The sequence below is a fragment of the Pezoporus wallicus genome, unplaced genomic scaffold (genome assembly GCF_028554395.1).
Source record: "Pezoporus wallicus isolate ANWC-B61680 ecotype Strahan unplaced genomic scaffold, APGP_CSIRO_Pwel_v1 contig_1739, whole genome shotgun sequence".
NCBI classification, from domain to species: domain Eukaryota; kingdom Metazoa; phylum Chordata; class Aves; order Psittaciformes; family Psittacidae; genus Pezoporus; species Pezoporus wallicus.
Window position 1 is genome coordinate 2,081,275 of NW_026637351.1, and position 10,501 is coordinate 2,091,775.

Consider the following 10,501-nt stretch of genomic DNA (forward strand, 5'->3'; position numbering starts at 1 on the left):
TGCCTGTTTCTGTGCATCTGGGAGGGTGGTGGGGTATTGCTGCTGATGGAGTTCTACCAGCTGGAGACCTGCAAATGAATTAACAGTTGACTGGTGGGCTTAGTTCTTATTTTTAGATTTCTGGTCCTTGGACACATCTGAATTACCAGGCAGGTTTATCAGGTTCAAAGCACGTCTCACTGCACTGGAGGATACCAACAAACTCTCTGCTTTACGATAGTTGATAAATGATTCCACCATTTTAGCAAGGGGGCTGCCTTCACCTGCAAAATCAGAACTGGCAATGGTAATTAAAGGAACTGCTTGTACAGAGATATCAATGTTTGAGCAGTCTGAGACTGTTGTGCTGAGAAAAGATGCTCCTTAGTTACAGACTGTATAGATCCAGCTGGCCTCTGGAGCTCTGTAGACTAGGCTATTTAAATAAATGAATTTGATTTAAAACAACAGAGAATCTCAATTGTAATTTTAGTATTATAGAGCTCCAGAAGACATAATTCCTGTTTTCTAACAGCATCATTTTCTCCAAGAAAGTACAACATAAATGCAAATGAAATGTTCTGTGAAAACTTTAACAATCTCAGAAAAATCTCAGACAAACAAAATCAAGAAACCATGATATATTGCTTTCTTTGTCAGAAGCTTTGATTTTAATAATTTAGAGATGTTCTGTTCTGAAGAAGCAAAACCATTTCATTTGGATTTCATTATTTGCTTCACTTTATTCAGCAAACTACTGTGCCATGTTGTGTCAAGCTATAACATATATGTTCTTATATCATCCATAGAACCCTAAGCATGTCTGCATTGCACCAGGCAGATGTCCACTCAGCCAGCACTCTGTCTCCAGCAGTAATTAACTGTCACCATGACTTCACTCCTGTGGAAGATCTGGAAGCTGCAATTCACCCCCTTTCTCAAAGGGGAGAGATCTGAGGAGGGGATGAATAACAGGAGCTTTTATGAGCTTTGGACCAGTTCTGACTAAGCCAGTCCACAGTCAGCTGTTGGCAGCCACCACCATGTCTGTGAAGTTCAGAAACCAGGGAATTTGATAAAGACCTGTGTAATTAATTTGTCCATTCATTCATTTATTCGTTCATGCAGTGGCTGAGTTGCCAAGTGGTTGGCCTAGTCCAGCAAGGAAATATGCAACTCACAACCATAATTCCAATCAGCTTTTAGAAAAGCATCCCAAACACGTTTCCTGCTTCTTTCCTACCAGGTTAAACAATAAAAGTAACAAGGAGAAATCAACAACACAGAAATTACTGCCACGTAGGCAATGTACTAATTAGGGGTGCTTGCTTGCTGAGCCTCTGAAAAAGCCTCTGGCTGTTGAGTGAAGCTGCTGACTTTGCCTGAGGTATCTGCACCAGCGATGTTAGGAAGCAACAAACCCACTGGCTGTCCTGACCTCTGGAGTCCTGGAGCTCACCCCCAGCCTGCTGCAATGGGACAAATTGGGTAGGGGCTTACACGGATGAACAGTTGCATTTCCAAACACGTACCTCAGGGTCTGGTTTGTCACCATGAGGCTTTGCCCTTGTCAGATATTCTTAGATGAGGTATGACGCCTGTGGGAAATCTCAAATCTTTCCATCTATTTTCCAAGGCTTTTCAATTAATGTTGCTCACAGTAACACTGGTAAGTCCTTTTTTCTTCTCTGTGAGGTTTGTCTTGGAGGCAGCCAGCTGGGGTGGCCAAGGAGTGTAGCATGGACCAGCAGGAAACCACACCTAAGCTTGCTGCATCAGCCTCTTCTAGTTAGCAGCATGCCCAGACACTTAATGCCCTTCCTGTGTCCTTCAACCTTCAAAGATTTCTTTTAGGACTGAAAATTTTCCCTTTAATGCTTCATAGGTAATGGGAAAACCCGGTCCCCTCATCCTGGCCAACATCTTGAACTGCAGGGTGAGAGCCTGTACAGGCTTTGGCAATCACAGTGCATGGTCTGTAAAATGTCATTCAGGTGTCTTTTCCTTTGCTCTTGGTGCTATGGAAAGGCACATTTAGTGCACAATGCACAAAATGCTGATCTCCAGGAAGGAGATTCACTCATCTATCTCCTTGGAGGTGTCTGTGGGAAATTTAGTTTTCAGCTTATTCTCACAGTGGTGCAGGGTCAAGGATTTTTTAAAGCTTTCTTTTTCTTTCACAAAGTCTTTACCAGAATATATACACTGTGAACATTGAGCTGCCCTTGAGCTGTCCTTGTCAGCTTGCTGGTGCTACAGGTAGGCTCCCCGTACAGGTCACCATTCAAAAGATACTTTGCATCCTGTCCTTGTCTGCTGGGATACATTATGATTTCAGCTCTAACAGGATCTGCCTGCACCCTCACTGTGTACTCCCCCTGCCAAGGATGTGATTTCTGTTGCATGGAGTTGTCAGTTGTCAGCCCTGGGAGGCTGAGCCATTTCCCAAGCTCAGATTTCTAGACTTTCTTCTCTTCAGACAATATAGACTGTGTATAGAGACCAGGAAGCTGTATATAGTCAAAAGGTGGCTTTTCTTGAGAGGTTTCTTTTCATGAGAAACACCTCTAGTTTACCTCACCGGGCAGTGAAATGAGGATGCTGAATGCATTCTCTGGTGTGTCAGGTATAGTATGTGGTATCAATTATCTTCTGAAGTCCATTCCCCTCTGGGAGGAGAGGAAAATGTGCTCTGTTCACATACTGACTTCATTTACCTTATTTGTTAAGGAAGTGACGCGTCCTCCTGTGGATGGATGTGGAGTGCCTTCAGGGCTGAGTTTCTTCCCTGGACCACTAATTCTCAGAGCAGTGCACTTGTACCCATCTTTGCAGGACTGGTGATGAAAAGGTCCATTCACACACACACACACACACACACACGCACACACTGGTGCAGAGATGAGAAGGGTGAGGTGCTTTTGTGCTCTGTTCTGCAGTTTGCAGAGAGCATCTCTACCCTCTGAAGTCCCTCAGACTTTCCTGCTACCGTTTTGACTCCAGTACATTCACCTGTAGATCTCACCACGAGATCAAGGGATGTCACATTTTAAAAATCCCTGACACCATTATGAACTCCTCTGTCATTTGCATGTGCCTTCATCTCCTTCAGTGGGGAACAGCCCTTCCGAGCCCTTTCTTTCCTTACCTTATGTTGCCCGCAGCTTTTCTTTCAGTGCTCATAACCCTGTCAGACACCTTATCAGCTTGTGCAGCTCTGTCCAGCTGAAAATTGGTTATTGCCATTTGCCTACGGGCTGGTTGTCCTTTTATCTTGTGCACAGCATCTTTCATGGCGCCTGTGAGTAAGCCCCTTCCCTTTAATGGTGCTGTCACCAACCTCTCTACCCATGCTGTGTACCATAGGTTAATGCTGCTGCTTTCTCAGGCAATGTAATCTGTTGCCATTCTTGCATCTTTTCCCAAATGGTGGGCATAGCTGTGTCTTGTCAAGGCATGTGCAGCATACGTGGTTTTTCAGTGTCTTCCAGCTCAGTAGATATTCCATTTAAGGGCTCTTTTCAGAGTCTCTGACATCCTTACACCAGCCTCATTCTGTTACGGTTGACTTCCTTTGCTTGGCAAATCATAATTCCTTTCTCCAGAGTTAATTCTGCTTCCTGCAGTAGCCTGCAGTCTCTGCCCCCAACAGCATTTGCAAGGGAGGTACTTGCTAGGGTCAGCTCCTGAAGCTCCCGAAGCTGTAGCTTTGGCTCTGCCACATGAGGGCAAACTTTCCTTTTTGTACCCTCTCTCTGAAAACCTCAAATTTATTTTTTTTAGCTTTTAGCTTACAGGACTCACATTTCTACTTTTTTTTTTTTTTTTTTCTTTGCCCAGCAGATTTGAGTATTATTTGGAAACACCAAGGAATGGCTCTTTCTCCTGCCTCTCCTGTTTTTTGCTGGCAACCTCTCTTACCCTTACTATTCTCGCTCTCAATTCACCACAGTTTATAACCTCTTCCGTTGTCCTATTCAGCTCCAGTGTGTTTCAGCTCTGCCAGGTCTTTCGCCACCTCTGGTCTTACAGAATGTTTTTTTTTCATTTATTTTGCTCCTGAGGCTGTGTACTGATGCTCTTGTGACCCCAAAAGTCCCTCTTGGCTTGCTCATCACAGCCCAAGCTAGGGCCAAGAAGGACGGTGAGCCCCTTGGTTTTCTGTGACCTCTCACCCCTCTGTGCCCTGACCATCCCTCTACAGTCAGCAGAGCCCCAGAAACTTGACCAGCTATAGAGAGCGACTGGATTTCCTTTGGGGTCCTTGGTCATGCACAGCATTGGACCTGCAGAGTTTCTCTCTTTGTAGAGAGGAATCCAAATCACTCTTTTGTAAAGGTAGTAATAAAGCCGTTATTTAAAGTGTTTTTCTCAAGTTCAAAGGTGCTTATATTTGTAACTGTATGAGTCTTTGCTCTCTTTCTGTACCTGAAATCTGCCTGTGATTTACATTTGTAGTTCGAGGCATATTCTATATAAGAAAAATGTTCTTGCTTTTATTTTGGGGGATAAAATATCATAAAAATTTACATAAGATGCCAAAACTTCACTCACATCAAAATCCATAATAAGATCTATTTAAATTCCTATTCTAGGCTTATGGTATTGTGGAATAATTAAGTTCATATGTTCATTTGGACTGAATAAACTGCAATACTCTAAGGAAATTCAGTGAGCTTTCCTTCTGCTGTGGAGAACTGAAGGCAAAGCCCTGAGCTGTCAAGGACCAGGCAGTGATGGCACCAAATCTGCACTTGGTGCAAGGTCACAGGTTGCACCAAAAGCCACAGATCATTGCTGTCTCTCATTAGGTGAGGATCCCACCTTGAGGATCTCTTGCTATAGTCTGAATTATTGCAATTTCCCTTCTGCAATTTTGGCATCTGCCAATATAGGCATAGATTGCATAGAAGCTGGGGTCCGCAAGCAGCTGTGTACAGGCGTGTCATTGTGGCTGTGCTCCCACCAACTGCTGTGGCTTCAGGAGTTCATCTGAGTTCAAAGGGACTTGTGTGTGTATAAAACTAGAGACCAGCATGGATTTCAGGGCAATTAGAAAGCTGCCCACAAGGAGAGCTGAAAAAAGTACTTTTTTCTGGCTTGGTTTGGTAAGTGGGAGTTTCGACTGGGGACATTTATGAAGCTGGGATTTTGGTGAATTGGCCAAAATGACCGTATGTCTGAAGAGCTATCTGCAAAAAGGTATTAAAATGCACAGGTTTTGTAGCTGAGGGTGCAGTCTGAGCATCTGACCATTCCACTGTAATGACTTTTGTCCTAATAATAACTTAAATGGTTTCCTAAACATTAACTTGAACTTGCTCAAGGGAATGGCCTTTCTTTGCTTACAATAATTTCACATGAAGTACAGCATGCACATTGGAGGGTAACTGAAGTTAATGTCAATTATGAATCACCAATTTCCTGCTCTAAATAGCATATCTTTTCAGCAACTTTGCATACAGCAAACTCCCCTGCAATTTTAAACCAAATTATTTAGCTGAGACTGATTTTCATTTTATGTTTCCTTTTTAAACATCAGGTTTTGCACAGGGACTGGCCTTACAAACCTGAGTGGTAGACACATAAATTTGCTTTAATTTTTCATGGCAAATAGTGGAGAAAAACATCTTCTCCACTTTGTTTTTTTGCATTTTTACTGCCAGAAATTCACATCATGTGGGTATCGGTAGGAGACTGCAATAAAATAAGGTTGCCATTATTATAGTATCCGGTTGTACCTTGCCATGTCATTTTGGCAGCTCTAAGTGAATTTATGGAAAGGTTTTTGTCATGAAAATTTTATTCAAATCACAGTCCTAACCTGATATTATACTGCAGAAGGCAATGATGCCCTTTTCAGGTAAGTGAAGATACTCCTGCCAACTTAGTGTTTTCTCTCTCTCATGCAAACCATCCTGGAAATGAAGCTATATTTGACCCTCACAGATATACAAGCTACAAGGAAGCCCTCAGGATCTGACCCATGCTCAGGGAAGCTACTTTACACCACATTTAGACACATTAACCTCAGTTTGTACTCAGAAAAAACAGTGGCACAGAGTCCAGTTGTGGCACTGGATGCTGTCTAGGACTTTCTGACAAATTCCGACCTCTTCAGGAATATGGTGGACAGGAAACAGCAGAAACGTTATTGTTTGTCGTTTGGCATGGTGGGGTAGAGTCCAACACTGGTACCCAAGGTGCGCCATACGTCACCCACATGGGGAGGAGGAGATGCTAATGCTGGAGAAACATGGGAGAAATTGCCAGAGACACTACATGTAACCTATATCCCAAGGTCCCAAACTCCTTGTTGGAAACCTGGAGGGCATGATTGTAAGTCATTCATACAAGAGACTGGAGTTAATACAGACCGCTTCTAGATGTGGTTTGGGGATCCTGTAGAACACATCATAACTGTTCTTTGATATGCAGATAAACATTTGACAGATTACAAGTGTTCATAGAGAGACTCTTTCTACCTCTATCAGGTGGAATAAATACACTGCAAATTGCATACTGCACATAAGTGTCATTATCCCACAGTTTGACACAAAACTGTCCCTGAAGCTTTGCAAAAAAGCAAGATCTGTAGCATTGACCTCCTTACAACTATAGATAGCTGTTATGTTATGTATCTACCACATATGTTTGTAAAATAATTTGAAACAACCATAAAGGTGGAATTCATCTGCCCTAACCAAGTCATTCAACATCTGGATGACTAAATCTAAACTACTCACTCTTGGCTCCCTTTCTTATTAATAGAGATAAATAGATACTGTCAAAAGGCAATTCCATCCCTTCAGGCAGTACCTATTTGTGGTTTTTACTGACAATAAAAGGATCCTAGCTAGGACTGATGTATTCAGCTTCAGGAAGGGCAGATAAATCTCACAAGTGTCTGCAGAACTGCTGATACAAATTGGTGAGATTCAGAGAAACACAGTAGTTTTCTTTTTTCTCCATTGGGTATTAGTGGCAAAGGACACCAGAGAGGTGCAGCCAGTCACTCCAAAGGTGATGAGAACAGGGATCATGGTGGCCACAGTCTCCTTTGTGAGAAAGAGACTCTACCTACCAGCAGTCTGAAGGTAGAAAAAAGGACATCTTTACTCTTTTATTTATGATTTTCTCATAGGATTGAGTTGCCTTTTTGTCTGTCTGCCCTGATGTCAGTGCTAACCTTCCTCTGCCTGACTGCCACCTGTCTCTCTCCCACAGACATGTTCAAGCCACTGTTTGTCCAAGATCTCTCATTGGTATATTGTTTTCCTTTCCAAGCTCTTCAGCTTGCTTTTTTAAGCATCGATACTCCAATGTCATTTATTCCTTGTAAGCAGCACACCTCAGGGGAGCCCGACCTGACCGACTATTCCTTCTTGCTGAAGGAGCCAGGGGGACACCACCTTCTGGTCCTCCTGCATCCACATTTTCAAGTCAATCTGAAGTCTAGAGTGTAGTCCACAGGCAAGATGTCTTTTTGACTTTTGTCGTAAAATGAATAAGTAAATAATTTAGACCAAATTTTCACTGCCTTCTCCATCTTATTCCCAAGATGAAGGGAGTCTTGCTGTAATATAGGTGCATGTGTAAGGCACTGAATAAACATTTCCAGATACTGTGTCTTAACAACACACATTCATGGATATATATAAACATTGAAAGAAGCAGCCCATCTAAGTCACAGAAGAATATATGTGTTTAAGCATAAAATATCCTTGTAAAATGAATCTGAGATATCACACAATGGGGAGAAAGAAGAAATGAAAAGCATTGAGTGTTGAAACAGACTTTTGTGATAGAAAATAATTCCTCTAAGAATTATGGGTACCTCTTGTCTGCACAAAGTATGATGCTCATTACTGTGGACCATCATTGCACTTTCAGTTCCTTCTACATTCCCAACTACAGAAAGAACACCAATAACCAAGCCCCAAATACAAACCACCCTTTAACAATTCAGTAATGGCACAAAGGATCATCCTTCCCTGAACTGCATTTTTATAAATCCTACTCCCTCTAACTGCTGACAAGAATAGCGTGCATGTTATTTTCTGTGCATGAGCATATATCTATGCTTAAGAATTATCTTTGCATGCATACTCCATTTGTGATCTTCGTCGACACAACCAGCACAGATACCAGGTAATGCCTCTTCTGACAGTACATTTGATGGCATGGAGGTCTGTTACTCACTGTCTCAGAATGTCAAAATTGCCTGGGGAAAACTAAAAAATGGCAGCACTGGAAAAACCTGCAGATGAAAACAGAAGCTTAATTTTGCTGCAGAAGTCTGAATGCATTTCACAACATGCACGTGATGGAGGTGAAATCCTGCTCCTTTGAGGGAGCAACAGGGTGTATGATGATGACAATGAGGCAAACAATTTGGTCCCACTGAATTGCAGGTGATGGTAGTACAATGCTTTTCTGAGGACAAACATGAGTTTTGTAGGTCATACAGTGGTGGAATAAGGAAACCAGGAAATAAGAGTTTCATGTCTGCAATGCATTTCATGAGGATGGAACTAGGCAGGTTGGTAGAACTCCATGAAGAGGTGGATGCATAGAGTTCTTCACCTCTTAAAAAACAGCCTGAGTCATTGAGGGATGGATTTGTCTCACCTAATTTTATCTATTTAAAAAAATAGATATTTTGTCCAGCTGAGTCAGCAGAATATCTGGTTTTTCACAGAGAGAAAAACTATTATTGATGCTGACCTGAAACTGGTCTGAACTCAAGATAATTTGGGATGGAAACGTCAATTTGCTGCTGGGAAATCCTAAACTTAGCTTTCAGGCAACTACTGTTAAGTGAGATAAACTTCTTCTGAAGGGAACTCAGATCAGATCTGATGGGAGTAGGATACCTTAGGTCTTCTGGAAACCTTATCTAATATCTGGGGTCACCTCAGATGTCTAATTGTCTTTGAAAACTGAGCTCTGAGCTCCTGTGCTTTCCACTTTTATTTGTTTCTTTAAAATGACTGGGTTTATGGGTGGGATTAAGTCATAGTGGTTGAGAGAGCCTAAAGATCTATGAACAGCTATGAAAAAGTTATGGGCCATAGTGTTCTTGAGGTGGCTGCAGGCTGCATTTGATGTTTCTCCTCTTGTGCTTGTGATAATGTGTAAGTTCATTCAGAAGACCACAAAGAAGAGTGTCACTTTATAACTCACCAGCCTGTGAGGTCAATTAACTTCCAACTAAGTTCCACTTTCTGCTAAACATGTCTTTGAAGCTGAAGATACAAAATTGAAAGCCATTTTTTAAAATTTTTTATTTTTAGTCTAATATCTGCAGATTTTCCTCTATTAAGAATCTGTAGCTGTGGCAGCAAACTGCTGAGCATTACTTCTCAAAAATACCACAGTTTGAGGTACAATTGGTAAGTGTTATTTAAAGTATGCTTAGCACCCAGCAAACAATTAGTACAGATATTGCCACCTGTAGATAACACAACAATAAGAAACCTAAGCTGCACCAGTAAAAAACTTAAGCATCATTTTCAGTAAGGACCATGAGTAGGATATCTACTGGTTCCTGGATAATCCAGGAGCTACTTAGCCAGGCCTTTGTCTCTTGCACATGGCAAGCCTTTAGTGAAAGCAACTAGAATATGTGAGCCACTCTCTTGCCCATGGAAAAGAGAGACAACCTGGTAGTATAATCAGCAAAGGGCCGATAGCTTCAATTTTAAAAGATGGTGTTTCCTAAATTAAAAAACATTGCTGTGTGTAGTCTGTCTGTTTAAGGGAACTGTAGTGCCAGACATTTCAGCTTGCAGCTACAGCAAGGCAAGGATGCTGGTGAGCTCTGCCATAATCCACCCTGGGTGGCTGTAGTAGCATCTTCAAGGGAAGCAGAGAGGGGATATACATATGGTTGGTGAGAGAAATCCAGGATTGACTTAAGAGGCAAAACAGTATAAACACTGAATATGAGGGGGAAAATATTTGTCAAAACTCACATCCTGAGAATCTGGGTCCTAAGTGAATCATTTGTTTATCCCACCACCAACCCTGGCTCTGCAGCAAAGCAAGCCAAAGAACGTCTCCCTTATTGTTTCCATGATGCTTAATCATCTACTAGCCATTCCCCTTTTAGATTATTCTATTTTTAAGGCATAATTTCCATCTGTTCTTTGATCTTATACCACATAAGACATTTAGCTAATAACATCATCCATCAAATACCAACTTTCCTTTAGAGTTCAAATGCAATTGACACAGGACCCTGTCCATCTGCTGGACAGTGCCTCTGAACAGATCCAGCTTGTGAATGACCAGCTATGTTGCCTATTTTTTAATTAAGCAGATAAGGTCTGTGTTTCCCATGATGCCACAGGACAGCTACGGGGCACTGCAAAGGGAAATGTGGAGATGAGAAGAGCATTTGGTGCATCCAGAGCTGTAATGTGCTTGTTATAAGTGGGATTTTTGAGTGGATGGAGTCTGCTTTCAGCCCCTCGGTTTGTTTTTATTTTTATTTGCATAAACCCACAGTATTTATATA